We start from the raw sequence: 19,657 nt of genomic DNA, 5'->3' as shown, positions 1-19,657 counted from the left end.
CTTCTCTGCTTCATGTGTACCTCAGTTTTTGTCACACAGAATATTAAGAAGATCTGTATTTAAGGACTGAGATTTGATAGAATTCCCATGTTTTTACTGTTTTATCAGAGAACATTCCTAAGTGAGCTGGCTTTTCGTTCCCTTACTACAAGTGTGTGGCAATGAAGAATAACACGATGGCTGTGAGCACAATGAATGAAACTGCCTTGATTTGTGTCAAGAGGCCACTGGTTTTACCGGCCATTATTTTCCTATCATCAATGCCAATGTCAGTAAAGTTAAAAATGAAAAAGCATTCTTAGCATAATTATGAAAATAATTCTGACCCATGGACTTCTCAAGTGGTATGGGGGACTCCCAAGGTTCTATAGTCATTCACAGCTATTCTAGTCTGTTGCATGGTGGTGTCTGGCAACAGAGCTCATACAGACCTTCTTCATGACCCTGCTCCTTAGTACCTGTGTGACCTTGGGAAAGCACTTTATCAATTAGCGCTGCAAAATAATAGCATTTATTTAGTTAGTTAGTTATTCATTCAACAAATATTTATCTCAGTGACAGTATATGAGGCAGTGGGCATACAGCCAAGGAAAGGCAGGCCAAGCCCTTGTACTTATTTTATAGTCTAGAACAATATACATGTACATATGTGTGTAAGGGTATTATTTTTGATAAAAGCAATGTATGAGCATTTAGCACATAGATAAATAAGTGAAATCAGTATGGGCAGTTGAGTCTGATAAAAATTTCATTTGATAAATGAAACCATTGGAAGTGCCCTGATAAGGAGTTAGGGGAGCACGTGGCAGAGTGGACCTAGGACGATCAGGGAAACAAGACTCTGTTCTGAGAACTTGGCATTGAAGCTGAGGCCTAACGATAAGAAGGCTTCTTTCCCTCTCTAATTTCCTGTGATCTTTTATGGTGCTCAGTGGGGCACCCCAGAAACATTTTTGGGTTCTATAAGGTATAATGCTCTGGTTTGGATATGGATCAAGTGTGTGCCCCAACAGCTCACACGTTGAACTGTAATGTCCATTGGCAGAAATTAAGAGGTGGAGACTTCAACTGTGGTGTTTATAGGTGGGACCTTTGACAAGTGATTAGGATTATATAATGTCCTCAAGGTGAAACCTCTATGAGTGAGTCCTGATGGCTTTATAAGAGAGAGAGATCAGAAAAGATGCACACACACATGATCCCTGTCTTTCACCATGTGATGCCCTGTGCTGCCTCAGGACTCTGGTGGCAATGAGGTCTTCACCAGACCTCAGACCTCCAGAACCGTGAGTGAAATAAATATTTTTTTCTTTATAAAGTTTCCCAGCCTAATATATTCCATTAAAGTAATAAAAATCTGACTGCTACAGACATTAAATGAGGTGCTAGAAAGGGGTAAATTATACTAATTAGTTAACATATTAAGCCCATATTTTCTCCTGGGTAATAAGGACACTGCTTATATTTAATCATTTAATCCTCACAACAACTCAATGAAATAGAGTTCTACTGTTCCCATCTTGTGAAAGATAAATTGAAGATTCAGAATTCACACAGCTGGGAAATACCAGCAGCAGGATTTAGTCCAGGCAGTCTGAATCCAGAGGTATCAGCAACTTCCCAAAGCCCCTAGGAAACACTTTTTATTTATAGAGCACATAGAAACCCCTTGTGATTTGAATTTGTATTACATTATTATTGATATAAATGTATTTTAAGAAATAAATGCATCTAATACAAATTGAGTTGATTTAAAAATATAACAAATTATAGGGCAATGTTATCTACAGATCTGGATAGATTTAGAAGGGTGATAAGAGGAATTATTCAAGTTTGAGTTACATGGAAGAGATAAGATAAAAAAAAAATGTGAAGGTGATTTGCCTAATTGGGCCTTGTTTTGAACCTGAAGGGGGAAGGTTACATGTGGAAGATGTACACAGTTGGCTCTCTACAGCTGCTCATGCTTGACTGGGCTATTCTAAGAGCAAAGTGGGGTGAACTCTGCAAATGTGCATATCTGGTGTGGGGGGGCAAACCTCAACAGGCCTCTTTTTTGATCAGTTTGCTCCAGTGCCTCTGAGCTCTGGAAGATGCTTCTGCCCACCTTTCCTGAAATCCTTTCCTACATCTGAAAAGAACATTTCCTCTTTTTACAGGCACACACTAATCCTGGTGGTCCAAGGAGAGTTGGGAAGCAAGGTCTGGGTGATTTCTTCTGAGAGGTGACACTTTGAAGAGAGGCTATTTAAATAGCCATGTGATTTTTCACTGAGCACCTAGTATGGTCTGTGAAGACTGGTTTTTACAAGGGGTGACTTCTCATCTTGCTCTAAAAGTAAGGCGGTCGAAGCACACAGGCTTGCTTGGTCTTGAATTCCTCTTTCGGGAAACAATAGGTTTTTGTTAATTATCTTTTCTTGAGCAGTGTGGTTTAGATGTATTCCTTTTTCTCAGGCTTAATTTAGAATTTATTTTGTAACCAGAAAACAAGGGTCTTGAGAAAACAAAGCATACCGTGATCTGAACAAGAGGACACAGTGAATACATAATTTTCAGAATTTCAGAGGCAATAGGTGGTAAAGTGGACATAACAGGTTGGGAATGAAGGTTCAATTAGAGTCAGCTGTGTTGGGCATTTGTGAGCTGTAAGCATAGCTCGTTTTGACAGCCACCTTTTGTTTCCTGCCGTCAGAGCCAGTGAGGATTCCAAAACTCTGATTTATCATAGATGCATCTGTCTTTTCTAGAGAGCATATTGGTGTAGACAAAACACGAATCAGTATATTTTAATCCTGCCCTGCTTGGAACGCCATCTCAGTGGTCCAAGAAAAAGGGAGGAGTCCATCAGTCACTCAATCAACATTCACAGAGACCCACATCAGCATGCTGGGGATGCTCAGTGTGCATACATGATGAACAAGGTGGACCATGTCCTTGCCTCTTCCAAACTGGCATCTGCTCTACAGATACCATGCATAACTCTGGCTCCTTATGACACGCAAATACAATGAAGTCCATACTCTTAAAATAGATATGAAAAATTCTTCATTGTAAACTAGCCAAACATATACACTTTTAGTTTTATTATTGTTGTTGTTGTAACTGATGGTGGTTGGTGGTGGTACATAATTGAACATCCATAATCATACCAAATATTATTTGTGCTGAAAAAAATGAATGCAGATTTCTCATAAGAATGAGGTAGATAAAAGTTTTAGATACTAATTCTTTCTTCTTTCCCCTGTCCTCAGATGATCTATTGTTCATGTACTTATAATCTTTCATGGCAAGACTTAGGCAACCATTTCTGACAGGCACTGTCTTTGGCAGAGGGTGGAAAAATACAAAAACAGAGAAATATATTATACTATTACAAACATATAATTTAATGTATAGCAGAAGTAGTAGTCTTGAAAATAGAAGGTTTTGACTTACAAGTACTGGGTTTTGAGTGAAGAAAAGAATCAGGCCAAAAAATGTATTATATAACACCAGTAAGATACAGAATACATGATAGTGTAAATGTTGGATTGTACTCAGCCAGAACAGGTGATAGATACTTCCTGGTTCCAATTGTTTCCAGAGAGAAGAGGAAGGACATATCAAGATTATATCAAATTTGTGGACCCTAGAAGTCAGGACACTACACCAGAGTTAGTGGTGGCTGGATGGTGGGTGAATATCCAAGAAAGCAAGTTTAACATGAAAAAAACAGAGGAGAGTTGCATTTTCCTTCCCTGGTGCAAACGCACCGTGGGCAGGAGGGCATGCTAGCAATGGAGTAGCCCAGTTGAACGAGGTGCCAAGATCAATGGGTCTGAAGGCAGGTTTGAGAATCTGGGCACCTCAGGTGCTGAGGAACTGGGAGATCTGAGCTGTCAGGGAGTCAACTAAAGGATGAAAGAAGACAAACAGAACTGAAGTGGCCAGTGGTTGGGACAAAGGGGACACAGAATGTTTGCTGGTGGCTCACATGGAACATGCTGGAATGGTTATCAGGACAAGATGACAGAGGAAAATGGCAAGGACCAGAAAAGGCGCAGTGCATCGCAAAGGTCACTGACAACTCAGGCACCAGTGGCTCACTCCCGTAATCTTAGCTACTCAGGAGGCAGAGATCAGGAAGTTTGCAGTTCGAAGCCAGCCCGGGCAAAGAGTTCTGTGAGATACTATCTTGAAAAACCCTTCACAAAAAAATAGAGTTGGTGGAGTGGCTCAAGGTGAAGGCCCTGAGTTCAAGCCCCAGTACTGCAAAAAAAAAAAATGTCAAAGACAAAGGCACAGGATAGCAATTGTTCAACAGAGCCAGAAGACACAGAGCGTGCCAGCTTCCCTCCTCTCCTCAGACTGGTCATCATCAGGGCTGTAGGGGTTGTATCCAAGTGTGCACTAGATGAAGGCTTCAACTGCCATGTCAATGATAGGAGCCATAACCACTAACCCATAGGTAATTTGCAGCAGAAAACTGCCAAAATGTGTAATAGATGGGATTTCTAAACAGTTAACATAAGAAAGAGAATCTATGAGTGTGTATGCACACACACACACACACACACACACACACACACACACATTGCTGATGTGATTTCTGTTTATAGTGGGGAAACAAATCACATCAGCACCAGGCTAAATAGATGCATTTTGTGGGTGAGTTGAAATTTGCAGTCAGTGCAAACTCCCTTTGGATTATCTCTGCCAAGTCGATGCTTAGCGTGTGAGTGCCATTCATGTGCTTAGATCGATATAAATATGGATACCCTCACATGAATTAGGCAGGAAAGTGGAACAATTTGACAGCCCCTTGCTGAGACACAGCAACTCCCATCCCATGGAAGGGCCTGAATAGCTGAGTGCAGCCCTGATGGACTACAGAAAGAAAACAGCAACCCGGTAAATGCAGACACTTTGGAGATGTTCGCTTGACGGAGTGAAGCCTGCTTATCATGTGGGCTGTCACCTCTCAGAGTTTTAAATAGGAGCCTTCTATAGGATGTTACATAACCTGCTGGCTCACAACCACCTAGTGGAATGGAACGGGGGCAGCACCAAGGAGAAACAGGCTGTGAGACACGGGCCACAGCACTGCAATTCTTCCCCTTGATGGACTCCAGTCTCCTGCATTGCAATGCATGAACACACAGCTCAGGAACGGAGATGCCTGCTCTTTAAGGACTGTGTCAATCAAGTGGGGGCAAATTCATCATGGCAAAGATGAGAACAGAGGAAGAGAGAAAGAAGTAGTTCCCCGTGGGGGCTGGAACACTGGGGTAGTACCCTGGGAGATGCAGGGAGGACACCTTCAGTTCTGCCCCTGTCTGCCTGTTGGATATCACCTGTCCCCCACATCTCTTGCTGACTGAAGGCTGATGCTCAAACTCAGGTCCCGCCTTTTGGAAGGGAGATAGTTTTAGCTTCACTAGACCATATGATTTCACACACTTAAATCGTGGAATGGTATGAGTTTCATAGGTATTCTTCAGGCATAACATTGTTGCTTGATTCATAGCTCTTCCATGTAGGACACAGCCCTATACTGACCCTCAGGTCGAGTGGAAGCCAGGAAGAGAATAATCAATACAGTGTACCTTGCTCTAATGCAGCACAGGTAGTTTCCAGAATGTATGTGTGGTAGTTTGGGGATGAGTTTTGTTTTGGAGGCCCTGGGGAGCTGGCTGTTTTAAAGAATCTTGGTTTAAGAGCAAAGGATTCCATTGTGATGGGTGAATCACTCCCTACTCCCTAACTTTCTGTTCTATAAATTTGGAATTTATATATTAAGTTTCTGTTCCCTTATGTATCTTTCCCACATACTGCTGAGTCATCAAAGGGCATGAAGCAGAAAGTGAGACTTTGAATGTAAGTTTTCCCATAATCAAATTTCATTTAATGAAAAAGAAGAGCCCTTTTTCGAGGTGAGAGGACGGTTCTAATGTGTGTGGAACTCTCATCCATTTGCAGTAGTCACTCGTGTTATGGAGGGGTGACATTATCAGACTTGGCATGTTGCTGATGGGGCACATAAGCTATTGTTCAAAATTCACATGGATTGACTGGGAAGATGCAAAAGCAAGTTGTAGTGGTGGCACCAATACACTTGTAGTATAATATCTAACAAAAAGTCAGGGATAATTCTCCTTGGTTCATCCCCTCCCACACTGACTCTGGGTTTGCTCCTGTAATTTTTGTTGGCCAATAAGACAATAGCAAATGTGACATTGGAAGAAGCTTGAAAATTTTAAGTTGACTTGTGTTTTGTGACTAGCCCTCCTTTGCTGTTCTGGTGAATACTGTGCCCACCACTATAAGAAAGACACAGGCCAGCTAGGCTGCGATGAGAGACATGTGAACAAGTCACCTTTACTGTCCCAGTAGATGTCATCAACTGTCCAGTAAGGAAAGAGCAAGTAGCCAAGATGAGCGACAAGCTAACCACAACGATCAACCAATTCATCCCAGAAAAACTGCCTAGAACTGCCCAGGCAACCCACTCATGAAAAATAACAAATGTTGTTTTTAAAGGCCACGTATTGGGGGTGGTTTGTTAGGGAGCAAGAGCTAACAGGTACACAAGTTAAAATAGTGAGTTAGAGTTACAGGAGGGTGAGGGGTTAATGACCCTGAGCAGGTACTCATGGCAGCAGCTGAATGCGGGAAACTGGAGAGGCAGCTGTGGGGTGCCAAACCCCTTCCTGTTTGAGAAGTCTTTTTGTTCTCTAACTTTGCTCTCCCTTGAGAAGACTTTTTGTTTCCATTCTCCGATTCTGATTCTCCTATCTACTTTGTTATCTGTGTGCACTTTGGTGGTCTCGATATTCCCAACAAGCCCTTCACAGTCATGGTGATTGACTTTGTTTCACTACTTTTGTTTCAATAAACCCTATTTTGCTTTGTGCCTTTATTGTCTTCTTTGCTTTATTTTCCTGCCTTTTGATTATGGGTGGAGGAAAAGGATCCTTCTCAGAGCCTTCAGAAGGTATCAGAGGGGCCATTGTCTGGGTGACTTGGTCAAGATTGATCCTGTTTAGGCAACAAAACCATCTAATCTACCAATAAACTGATTATAAAGAGAAATTTGGGAACTAAATAATTAACAAAAGCCTACATAAGTTAATGGTTGAATTATACAGAGGTTTACTAAACACTGAACCTAGTTACATATATTCATAATGAAAATATTTACAACACAAATGTGAAGCAGTAATATAAAGACATTAGGAAAACATGGCGATGGATAGCTATGGGCAAAATCTTAGAGCTGGTTCTATTCTGTACAGCTGCTCCTTGGGCTGATGTCTGATTTTACAGGCTGGTGATCTTCTGTGATAATACTGTATTCAAAGCAGGTTGGATACCAGTGGTCACAGTATCCCTCTATATTTATGTAACTCTAATTTACATTGTTTCAAGCATTTTCCTTAAAAAGTTACTGCTATTACTGTTAAATTATTACCTTTTAGCTATTTCTGTATCTTTGCATTTATATATCTGCATATTGCATGACACTGAATGTGACACATTTGAATCAGTCTTGTTAAGAAAAGTTATTTCTACTTAATTTGTTGCACTTAATACTTGATGCACAGTTATCCATACTGTTCTCAGCTTCCTTGAGTTCTCCTAACAACAGGCTACACTCACCTGTGTGGCCCATTTGTACCCTCTTCTCAATGCCATAATCTTCTTCCTAAATTTAACCTGTCCCCAAAATTTAGGGTTTGGACTGTTGGAAACTTTAAGGAACTCTGCTCTGGCTAACTGGCTGCTTATCTCTCTGGCCATTTGTTTGTTGGTCTGATTGTGCTGGCTACATTAGCTACACTGACTGTACCAGCTGCTGATCAACCTGACCCCTTCAGTAATGCATTAACCATGCCCTGACAGCAACCCCTCTTCCTCTATTCCCTCTTTCAGATGCAGTGATTTCTCCTATCTTTGCTAACCCCTTCCTTGTTTCAAATGAGAAGGCTAGTAGTCCAAATAGCCTTATTGTGGTAGTTAATTTTATGTATCAACCTAACTGGACCAGAGAGTGCCCAGACAGTCCTTCAGTCATTATTCTGGGTGTGTCTGAAAGGATGATTCTGAATGAAATTGGCATTTAAATCTGTAGACTGAGTAAAGCAGATTACCCTCCCTAAAGTGGGTGGTATTCATCCAACAAATTGAAGACCTAAATAAAATAGAACAGAATCTTTGCATTGGGCATTGTTTTTTATTGTTGTTGTTGTTTTTCTCTTTTCCTGGCCTTTGTACAAAGACTAAAATATGAGCTTTTTGTTCTGAACCTTCTTACTGTTTAACTGAAACTAAACATTGGTTCTCCCAGGTCTCTCATTTTCAGACTATAGATCTTAGGACTTCTTAGCCTTCATTGTCCTGTGAGCCACTACCACCACCACCACCTCACTCTCTCTGTCTCTCTCTCCTTCTGTCTCTGTCTTTTTGTTTCAGTTTCTCTCTTACACACACACATACTGGTGGTGTCACCACACACACCTACTACTGGTTTTGTTTCTGACTAATACTCATTCTTTGGAAACTATTTGTTCCAGAAGGAAACAACACACACACACACACACATTTGTCATAATTTTTTTCTCTTACTCTGAAAAATGTCCTCATTCTCTTATACCTGTAGAATAAAGCATAAATTGTCATGCTTAGTGTACACCATCCAAGTTGTTTATTCAAATTATTTCTGTTTTGGAAGAAACTGTCAACCTACATTCTAAAGAATTTTTAATGCTTTGCTGACCCAAGGTAAGTGAATTTTTCCAAAACTGACTTGAGAAGAGATTAACCTGGAAATGAGTACTCCTCTTATGAGCTGATTAATGGCATTTGAGAGAAAGGATGGGGAAGAGGATAAAGTTCTGAGGGTCATAGGGTGTGGTGAGGAAAGAGCACTATGAAGGAAACTTAATCTGACCCTGTCTCTGGGTTGTGTGATAGGGGAAAACAAGTTTAATTCAGCGCAATTCTGCAGTGAAGACTTGGTGATGTTATCAAGTTGGGCCTTAAGTGATTTAAAAATAGAGAAACAATTTTAACCTGGGGATAAGGGGTGGTCTTGTGCCTTACCCAGGATAAGCTGTGTTTCCCAGGTGTCAAGGGAGCTAAGAGAAATAGCTCCAGGCTATTTGAGGATAAGCAAGGGAGAAATAGACAGGAGGTCCTGAGCAACTGTCCAAGGAAGATACAGAAGGAAAACCAAGCCAAACTGACTTGAATAATATGAGGCTATGTCCTGATGATTTCCTCATTTATATACAATTCTACTCCAAGAGTCTCTGCCACTCTGCTACATCAATTTATATCTCATTTACTGACTGTTCTGTTCCAGAAAGGAAAGGCTATAGGGAGCCACAACAGTCAAGCAGGGAAAAGCCATGGTGATAGCATGGAGGAGGACACACACTGCAGGGAAGGTTGGTCACCCAGGGCTGCCAACACATGCCTTACAAGAACAGTGTCCGAATGCTGCTAAGGATCACTCCATATCTGACTTCCTAAAGGTGCATATCACTTCAAGGTCTGCAGAGAGCAAGGCATTAGGAGAAGAGACTCCCTTCTCCACATGGGAGAATTTCCTGGTCAGGGGGTGACAACCATGGGAGCAAAGCTGTTTAAACACTTGACTTCCATTTATCTGTGAGTATACTTTACTTTGGTCTGTTTAACCCTTGCATTACTCTCCCTTACCCCTTTACCTCCCACCCACCCCCACTTTCAACAGCTTTCAGTACACATCATTGTATCCTCTACCTTCACATCTTATATTATACAATATCACTGCTGCTCTATCATTCTCTTTTCTTTCCCTCCTTTCCCTGGCTCCACAGAGTAGTTCCACTATTACAGATATGTTCTACATCTGAGTTTGTATATGATCATGCTTGTTTTTGTGTATATGTTTATCTTTGGATTTATCTTCCACATATGAGAGAATCCTGTGGTTTTCTTTTTCTGAACCTGGTATTCTTCACTTAACATGATATCCTCCAGTTGCATCCATTTTTGGTATACAGTAGATGGACTTCATATTCCTATATGAAATAGAACTAAGAAGCCTCTTGCAATTGTTTTAAGTGGGGCAGGGAGGGGGTTGAAGGGGAGAGAATGATGGGCAATGTAAAGAATGTATAATATAAGTCTAATTGGAATTGTCCTGTGAATCCCCCCTATATAATGAATATATCCTCATAAAAATTATTTTAAAAACTTGACTTCCTATGCTCTATTTCCCTCTGTCAATCTGCCAATGTCTTGGCTGTCTCATGTTTGGGCTCACTATGGAAACACTGGGATAACCCACCACATTGGAAGTTGTTTCAAATCCCATTTCCAGCATCATGTCTGTGTTTGTGTAATAGAGGGAAGCAAAGGGCTTTTCTGCGGTGTCTCCTATAGATGCACCAGGAACTGTGGGTGGAGAGCAGCTTCTGAGAAGGAAGAAGACCCAGATGGACCCATCAGTGACAGCCACAATTGTCCTTTGGCTAGTCTTCCTCCTGACATGTTCATCATACTTCTGTGCCAGCTAAGGGGTTCACTGGGCCCTGGCTAGTAAGCCTGATGAAGGAGTTTCTCTTGTTGCCATATGCTGTGTAAGAGTAAAAGAAAAGTATTCTGGAAGTAGAAAGAGAAAGAGAAAAATCCAGATTTCCCAGAGGTCTTCTGTAAGCAGTGAGAATTTTGCAGCAAGTAACAGTGCTATAACTTACAGGTTGGCTGATTTCTCAAGTCACAGAGTGATAGGGTGCTTGGGAATAAAGAAATTTCTAAGATGATGTAAACTAGAATTTATTTCCTGATGTGTGTTTTCTTGGGACAATCATGGCTTGCAATATGCCAATATGTCAAGAAAAAAAATATGTGTGTACTTGGAGGGGTAACATTTAAATTTGTAAAAGCTTAGAATAAAAGAGTTGAATAGGGAGTCTAGTGCAAGATAATTTAGAGCCTTTAATATGCTAGTGTGGAGTGCAGTGTTTCCAAAGCATTTAACCAAAACCTCCCATAAGAAAGACATACACATGCAACCCCCCCAATCTATAAAACATAAAAGTTTCTTAAAATCATACTATACTTATTATATGGAATGACGTATGATACCTCTTGTTCTAATTTATTTAAAAATATTCATTGAAACACAGTTAATTTCATGGCCTATTAATTGTTTCTGACCTACAATTTGAAAAACCCTGGTATAGTGCAAATCTCTACAAGGGGCACATATTATTTGACATTTCTGTGATTTAATAGATTATAAAATCCTTTCTGGTGGAAAGTGCATCCAGAGGACTAGTGTTCATGGGACATACTTTTGGAAATGTGGAACTAGTCCACGTCCTTTTTTTTTATAGTTCAGTATGTGAGAATCAGAAAGAGAACATGACTTGCAAAAATTACAAAATTTAGTGCCAGAGCTAGACCCTAAACCCAGGTGATCAGATCCCTAGGCTGGTTTGCTTTTCCTACACCACGATAGCATCTCACTTAGCATTGTTTTGAAAACTAAATTGTGCAATCCAATGTTAAATACAGACACAGCAGGGAAGATGATGACTATGGCTATGGCTATTATAGTAAGAGTCAAGTCAATCAACTAGTATATGCCAGAGACGGGGCAATGGAGGAAGAAACAACAGGTAATGAGACCCCTATCTCCTCCCTCTAGAGATGTACTTCCTAGAGCATGAGACAGACAGATATAAGTACTAATGATTCAAGCCAGACCATGACATATGCTTAAATAAAGCCACTATTAGAGGACATGGGGGACAGGAAAAAGAGAGTCAAGTAAGCATGTTTTGAAGAACTGGAAATACTTGTCAAGAGTATGTAATTTTAATCAAGTCTGAGACCAGGACTTTCATAGATATAAAAGATAGGAATAGGTGTGTCAATAAAAGAAAGCATGAACAAAGGCAAGGGAGATAATAAGGTTCAGAGCATTTGTGGAAAACCATCACTAGAGAAACTGCCATGGTGGGAGGAAAATATAAAAAGGCAAATGGGAGTTGTTAGGTAGGACCTAGTATAAAGGCTATATCATTGTTATTATTTTTTTGGCGATATGGAATCACAAAAAAGTGAGTTACATTTTCTGAGCCCTATTTCCAGTAAGATTTTTCTAGTACTGGAAACTAGAATACAAAGAAACAGATAGAAGAGAGGAATCAGTTAGGAAGTTGCTGAAACAGTTTAATCAAGACCTTATTAGATCTTCAACCAACTAAGAAACGTAATGTTGGAGAGGAGAGAGTTTGGTGCAAGAGATATACTTAAGTTGGAAACAGGGATTTGGTAAGTGATAAGATGAATAAAAAAAAAAACCAATGAACTGAAGAAGACTCCACACTAGGGTGAGTAGAAGGATGATGATATTAGCAAAATCTAAGCAATGCAGTTCTGAGTGGGGAAGATGCTGATATCCTTGGAGGAGATAAGGTTGATGAATTGCAAGTCAACAGATCCTCTCCATAACTTTCACAAAAACAAAAAGTCAGTGCTTACCAGGCTCCTTCTGGGTTGAAAATTTTACTTTGGTTAAAATATTTTTATGCCCATAGCACAATAATAAAAAATAAAATCTTTAAAATTTTTTTTTAAATTTTAAAAAGATTGTAGGTGATTTAAACCACCAACTAGTGAGTTGGCTTATGTGCAAACTCCAATACAAAACACAAGAAATATGAAAAAACCCACAAGGCAACATGACAATTCCAAAAGTTAATGATTTATAATAATAAACAATAATGATAGTGAAGCAGATTAAATTTCAGTTAAAGAATTCTGAAGAATGAGACCAGGTGCATGGCTCATGCTTGTAACACCAGCTACTCAGGAGGTGGAGATAGGAAAGATCATGGTTCATGGCCAATCTGGGCAAAGAGTGAGTGAAACCCCATCTCAACTAATAAAGCTGAGAATGGTGGTATGTGCCTGTCATCTCACCGATACAGATCTGGAAAGTATCAAATTGAAATTCTAGAAGTGAAAGTTCAATAAGTCCAATGTAAAACTTAGTTGAAATCCTCATCAATAGACTTAATCAAGGTGAAGACAGAATATCAGGGTTTGAAGACATTCAGATTAAAAAGAAAAACAATAAGAAAGTACAAATAGAACATGGGAAAGCTCTGGAACACTATTAAAAGACCAAGTCTATGAATTGTAGGTTTTGACAAAAGAGAAAAGATGCAAGATAAAGGCAGGAGCAGCATATTCAATAAAATTATAATATAAAATTTCCTAAATTTGAAGAAATAGATGGTTATTCAGGTACAGGAAGCTTTTAGAACACCAAACAGAGAAGACCAAAAATGAACTTCTCTAAACATAAAATATACAAAACAAGGAAAGAATATTGAAAGCCACAAGAGAGAAGTATCCAGTCATATATAAAGGCAAATCCATCAGAATAACAGCAGATTTCTCAACAAAAATTCTAAAAGAAAAGTAGGAATATAATGATGTATAAAGATTTTTTTCAGAAAACATAGTTGCATTTTCTTGTAATATAATTTTCTTTCAGAAAATATCATATAATTGCAAGCTCTGAAAGAAAATAACTGACAAACTACTATAGCTAACAAAATTATCCTTCATAATTAAAATTGAAATAAAATCTTTCCATGGTAAATAAAAATGAAAGGAATTCATGACCACTAAGTCAGAATTTCAGAAGATACTTAAAGGAATTCTGCACATAGAAGAGGAAGATAATCACAACCATAGAAATACGAGAAAGAATAAATCTCACTAGATAACTAGATAAGCAAATGAGGTTAGGAAAGCATGAAACATTACAAAAACAAGAAAATGACAGGAATTACTACATTCGTGTCAGTAAGAACTCTAAATGATTATACTCATAGATTTCCAATCAAAAGACACAGACTGGTGGTTCAGATTGTAAAACAAGACTGAATCATTTATTGTGTACAAGAAACACAGTGGCAAAGACAAACATAGGCTTAAAGTTAAATGATGGAAAAAGAAATTCTAGGCAAATGGAGCCTCAAGCAAGCTGGAGTAAGTATACTCATATCTGACAAAGTGGATTTCAAATGAAAAAAGAAGACACAAAGGAAGTCATTTCACATTGATAAAAGGCAGACTCCATCAAGAGGATATAACAATCCTGAACATACATGCACCAAGCTTTGGTGCACACAACTTCATAAAACAAACACTCCTGGACCCCAGCACAATAAATGTGTTTGACTTCAATACCTCATTCTTATAAATACATAGGTCATCCAGACAAAAAAATCAACAAAGAAATATCAAAATTAGATGCCATTATAGATCAAAGAGACTTAACAGATATCTACAGAATATTCCACCCAACAGCCATAGAACATACATTATTCTCAGAAGCTCATAGAACCTTCTCCAAATTATGTCATGTTTTAGGATCTAAAACAGATTATTTTTGAAGTCCTGGAGTTTGAACTCAGGGCCTGCACCTTGAGCCACTCCACTAGCCCTTTTGTATGATGGGTTTTCTCAGGATAGGGTCTCTGGAACCATTTGCCTGGGCTGACTTTGAACCATGATCCTTCTGATCTCTATCTCCTGAGTAGCTAGGATTACAGGTGTGAGCCACCAGCACCCAGAAAAACAGGTTTTAATGAATACAAGAAAATTGAAATAGCATCTTTTGCTTTAATAGACCAGAATGAAATAAAACTAGAAATCAATAGCAAGAGAAACTACAGAAAATAGACACACACATGGAAACTGAACAATACACCTTAGAATGATTAGCCTTTCATAGAAGAAATGGGGGGAGTGATCAAAAACTTCCTAGGAGGAAATGAAAGTGAAATCACAACTTACCTTTGGGACACAGCGAAGGCCATGCATGTTAAGAGCAAATTTTAGTTATAAATGCTTAAATTAAAAAGTTAGGAGGATCTCAAATAAATAACTTAATGACATACTTCAAGCTCTTAGCTGAATAAGAATAAGACAAAGCTAAAAGCAATAGACAAAAAGAAATACTAAAGACCAAGAAAGAAATTAATAAAATGGAGACTAAAAGAATGATACAAAGAATCAATGAAATAAAGAGTTAGTTCTTTGGAAAGATAAACAGGATTGACAAACCCATAGCTAAATTCACCAAAAGAAATAGGGAAATGACCCAAATTAATAAAATTAAAGATGAAAGGGGTTATCACAACACATACCAATGAAATTCAGAAGACCATTACTAGTAGTCTGAAAATCTATATACTAAAAAAATGGAAAATGTAGAAGAAATGGATAATTTCCACCAAAATTGAACCAAGATGATATAAAGTTGTTAAACAACTTAAACAGATCTACAGCAAGCAATGAGAATGAAGAAGTAAAGGGTCTTCTAATGAGGAAAAGCTCAGGGCTGGAAAGATTCACTGCTGAATTCTACCAGACCTTGAAAGAAGGAACATCAGTGCTCCCCAAACTAGTCCATAAAAGAGAAGGAGAAGGAGCACTACTAAACTGATTCTATGAAACTAGTATTTCTCTTATACCAAAACCAGATAAAGATACAACAAAAAAGAAAATTATAGACCAATTTCTTGATGAACTTAGACATAAAAATTCTCAATAAAATACTTGTTACCCAAATTCAACAACACATTAAAATGATCATAAGCCATGATGAAACTGATTTTATTTTAAGTATGCAAGGATGGCTCAACATATGCAAATCAATTAAATTTAACACAGCACACAAACAGAATAAAAGATAAAAATCACAAGGTTATCTCAATGTATGCAGTAAATGCCTTTGACAAAATTCAACAACCCATGATAAAAACCTTGAAGAAAGTAGGAATGGAAGAAAATACCTCCACATAATAAAGGTTATGTATAACAAACTTATAGCCAACATCATAATAAATGGGAAAAAACAGAAACCATTTACTTTAAAGTCAGAAACAATACAAGGGAATCTACTTTCTCCACTCTTTTTCAATATAGAGCTTGAGTCCTTTGCCAGATCAATAAGGTAAGAGAAAGAAATAAATGGAATGCAAACAGGAAAGGAAGAAGTCACGTTATTCCTATTTGCACGTGATATGATCCAATATATAAAGTACCATAAAGATTCCATCAAAAACCTCTTTGAACTGATAAACACATTTGGCAAAGTAACAGGATAAAAAAAAAAATCAATGTACAAAAGCCAATAGCTTTTCTATCCCAACAGCAGGTTGAGAAAGAAATCACAAAAGCAATCCTGTTCACTTTAGCCTCAAAAATTACCTAGGAATAAACCTCACTAAGGAGGTGAAAACCTCTACAATGAGAACTATAAATATAGAAGAGAAAAACCAAATAAGACATTAGAAGACTCCCATATTCATGGGTTGGCAGCAATAATGTTGCGAATGTCATTATACTACCAAAAAAAAAAAATCAACAGATTCAACGCAATGCTCATCAAAATTTCAATGTCATTTTTCACAGAAATAGAGAAATCAATCCTAAAATTCATATGGAGCCATAAAAGACCAGGAATCGGCAAAACAGTCATTGGCAAAAAGAGCAATGCTAGAATTATCATGATACCTTACTTCAAATTATACTACAGAGTTGTAGTGATAAAAACAGCATATCACTGGCACAAAAACAGACATGTAGACCGATGGAATAGAATAGAAGATCCAGAAATAAACCCACACAGCTACAGTCACTGAATTTTTCACAAGAATATCCATAACACACTGGAAAAAAGATAACCTTTTTAACAACTGGTTTTGGGAAAACTGAACAGTCACATGAAGAAGACAGAAACTAGATCCCTATCTCTCACTGTGTACAAAAGTTAACCCAAAATGGATCAGGAGGCAGAGATTGGGAGGATCATGCTTTGAGTTAGTGAGATCCCCATCTCAACAAGTAAGTCAGGTATTGTGATGTACTTCTGTAATCCCAAAAGGGAGGCAATACGGGAGGATTGCAGTATGAGACCAGACCTTATTCAAGAAAAAGGACAAAAGAAAGAAAGAAAGAAAAAAATCTGAAGTTGTGGCAAAGCTCCTGCCTAGCAAGAGCGAGGCCCTGAGTACAAACCACAGTACTGCCAAAAGTAAAAACTGAAAGTAATACAATAATATATTTACTGAAATACTTTAAAGGAGTTGAAGAATGACTTAGCTAGCACAAGGAAACTAAAATTATTCTTGTCAAGGTTATGAAAACTTCCACTTAAAAATAAAGTATTATGGTACTATTTTCAGTTTATTCAATCTGGACACTGTCAATCACTCCCTTTTGAAACTCATCTTTTAAGCAAATTTTAATTCAAATATTGTAAATGCACAGAAAGGAGCATAAACCAAAAAGCGTACACATAAATTTAGTTTTCATTAAGTCAAAATACCCATGAAACTACCACCAACAAACCAGAACATTACCTCCACCTCAGGGCTCCTTCTTGTCCTTTCACGTCCACTTGCCAGGTCCCCAGTGGTCACTGCTCTCCTGACTTCCAGTTCCATCAATGTCCGTTTGCGTGTGCCTGCACATAAACGAAACCATATATTGTGCAATCTTTGGTAGCTGACATTTAGTGCTCAATTGTTTATAGATTCATCCGTTTTGCATACAGCAGTAATTTGTTTATTCTCATTGTGTAGAATTCCAATCCATAGATTATAATTTACTTAAGCACTATAGTGTTAGTAGATAACTGAATTACTTCCAGTTTGTGTCTGCAATGAACAGTGCAGCCACAACAACTTGCACTCATGCCTTTCTATAAATATTTCTGGTACTCATCTACCTAGGAGTGGAAATTCTTGTCGTGTATTCACCTTCAGTACATTTTGAAGAACAGTTTGTTCCAAGTGGTTGTAGCAATCTACATTCCCACAATTAGCAGGGGACAGTTCTAGCTGAACCATTTTTTTTTGTTTTGTTTTTTGTAACACTTGCTTTTAGTCCTTTTAGCATAAGCCTTGTGGCTATATTTCAATATTTTCCAACTCATTATTTCCTGATGACTAATGAAGCTGAGCATGTTCTATTTAATTATTGTCCATTTAGATATCTCATTTCAGAAAGGGTCTGCTCAAATCTTTTGACTATTTGTTTTTGAAACAAGATCTTGCTATGAAACCCAGGCTGGCCTTCACCTCAGGATCCTCTTACCTCCTCCTCCCAACTTCTGGGATTACAGGTGTGCACCTCTCTTTTGCTTATGTTTAAATTGAGACTTTATCATTTGTCTTATTAATTTAAAGGACTTATTTAAATATTCTGGATGCAAGTCTTTTGTCATTTACATATTACAAATATTTCCTTCTACTCTGTGGCTTCAATTTTCACTTTCAAGGTGGGAAAACAGAAATTCTAGCTGATTTTAGCAATATTTTCCTCCAGTTTAGTATCATCCATGTCCTTTTAAAGAAATCTGTCTAAATCAAGATAGTGTTCTTTTGAACACTGTGTGACTTTGAGTACAGTGTTGAATAAAAGTGGTGATAATGAATACCCTTGACTTTTTCTTGGTTTCAAAGGAAAGTTTTCAAGTTCCATTAAATTTTACTGCTACTTTTTAAAATATAAATAATTGTTACCAGATTAACAAAGCTCCCTTAGGTTTCTATTTTGGTAAGCCTTATGTGTTATTTGTATCATAAATAGTGGTTGAATGTTATCAAATGTATTATATATAATGAAATGACAAAATATCTTTCATTTAGTCTACAAATGTGCTGAATTATATCACTGTGTGCTAGTGTTTTTTGGGTTTTTTTTGGTTACTGAGGTTTGAACTCAAGGTTTCATGCTTGCCAGTCAGGTGCTCTACTGCTTGAGCCATGTCTTTTATTCTCTGGTTATTTTGGAGATAGGGTCTCAATTTTTACCTAGACCAGAGTGGACCACAATCCTCCTATTTTAAGCTTCCTGCAAAGATGGAATGGCAGGCACACACCACCAAGCCCAAGTTTTTTTCATTGAGATGGGGTCTTGCAAATTTTTTGCCTATGATGGCCTTGAACCACAATCCTGATCACAGCTTCTAAAGTCAAATAGAATTGCAGGCATGAGCCTCCAGTGCCTGGCTTGTGTTATACTTTTGAAACTATGATTTTGAGAAAGATGAAATGTATTATTTTGTGATTTGGATCATGCTTTGATTAAAAAAAAAAGTTCTGTTGGCCTCATGAAAGTTGTTAGGTCCAATCTGCTGTGAAAACTGTATTGTGTCTATAATTTCAGAGATTTATTTAAAGGATTTGTTTGGTAGGTTTATAGAAATTGCATTCTCCAGTGAAATTCTTCATCTCATCAGTTGTTGTCTTGCACATATTACCTATAATGATTTTAAGTATATTTCTGAAAACTCCAGTTGTATCAAATCTGATTGCTTTCTGTTACCTTTTTTTTCTTTTGGTTTTGTCTTTTATTATGTCTAGTGAATTGTAGACTCTTTAGATGATACTATCTTTCTATAGAGTAGTTCACCTTAGTCTCCTCAGGCTCCCACAGCCAGTAGCATAGACACAGACGGTTCGATCCTACTACAGAGTGCGCTGGCAATGGTAGAATTTCTAATTACAAAACTACTTCTGGGTCCTTCTAACCCTGAGGTCCAGCCCTTCCAAAGTGCTGAGATATAAAAGATTGCCCCCAAATATTT

At 38.1% G+C, this 19,657-nt stretch overlaps 1 long non-coding RNA gene across 1 annotated transcript in view; it reads right to left on the bottom strand.

The window, feature by feature from the left end:
• The window catches only part of LOC141417532 (uncharacterized), a 73,564-nt gene extending 55,836 nt beyond the window's left edge, over positions 1 to 17,728 (bottom strand). The window contains exon 1 of the long non-coding RNA XR_012442170.1: positions 17,427 to 17,728. This is a non-coding gene — a long non-coding RNA (uncharacterized lncRNA). The remainder of the gene's footprint in view (positions 1 to 17,426) is intronic.
• Positions 17,729 to 19,657: the final 1,929 nt, after the last annotated feature.

This window comes from Castor canadensis, chromosome 2 (assembly GCF_047511655.1).
Source record: "Castor canadensis chromosome 2, mCasCan1.hap1v2, whole genome shotgun sequence".
Lineage (NCBI taxonomy): Eukaryota > Metazoa > Chordata > Mammalia > Rodentia > Castoridae > Castor > Castor canadensis.
The sequence above is the reverse complement of the archived record's forward strand: the minus strand, read 5'-3'. Positions and strand labels throughout refer to the sequence as shown.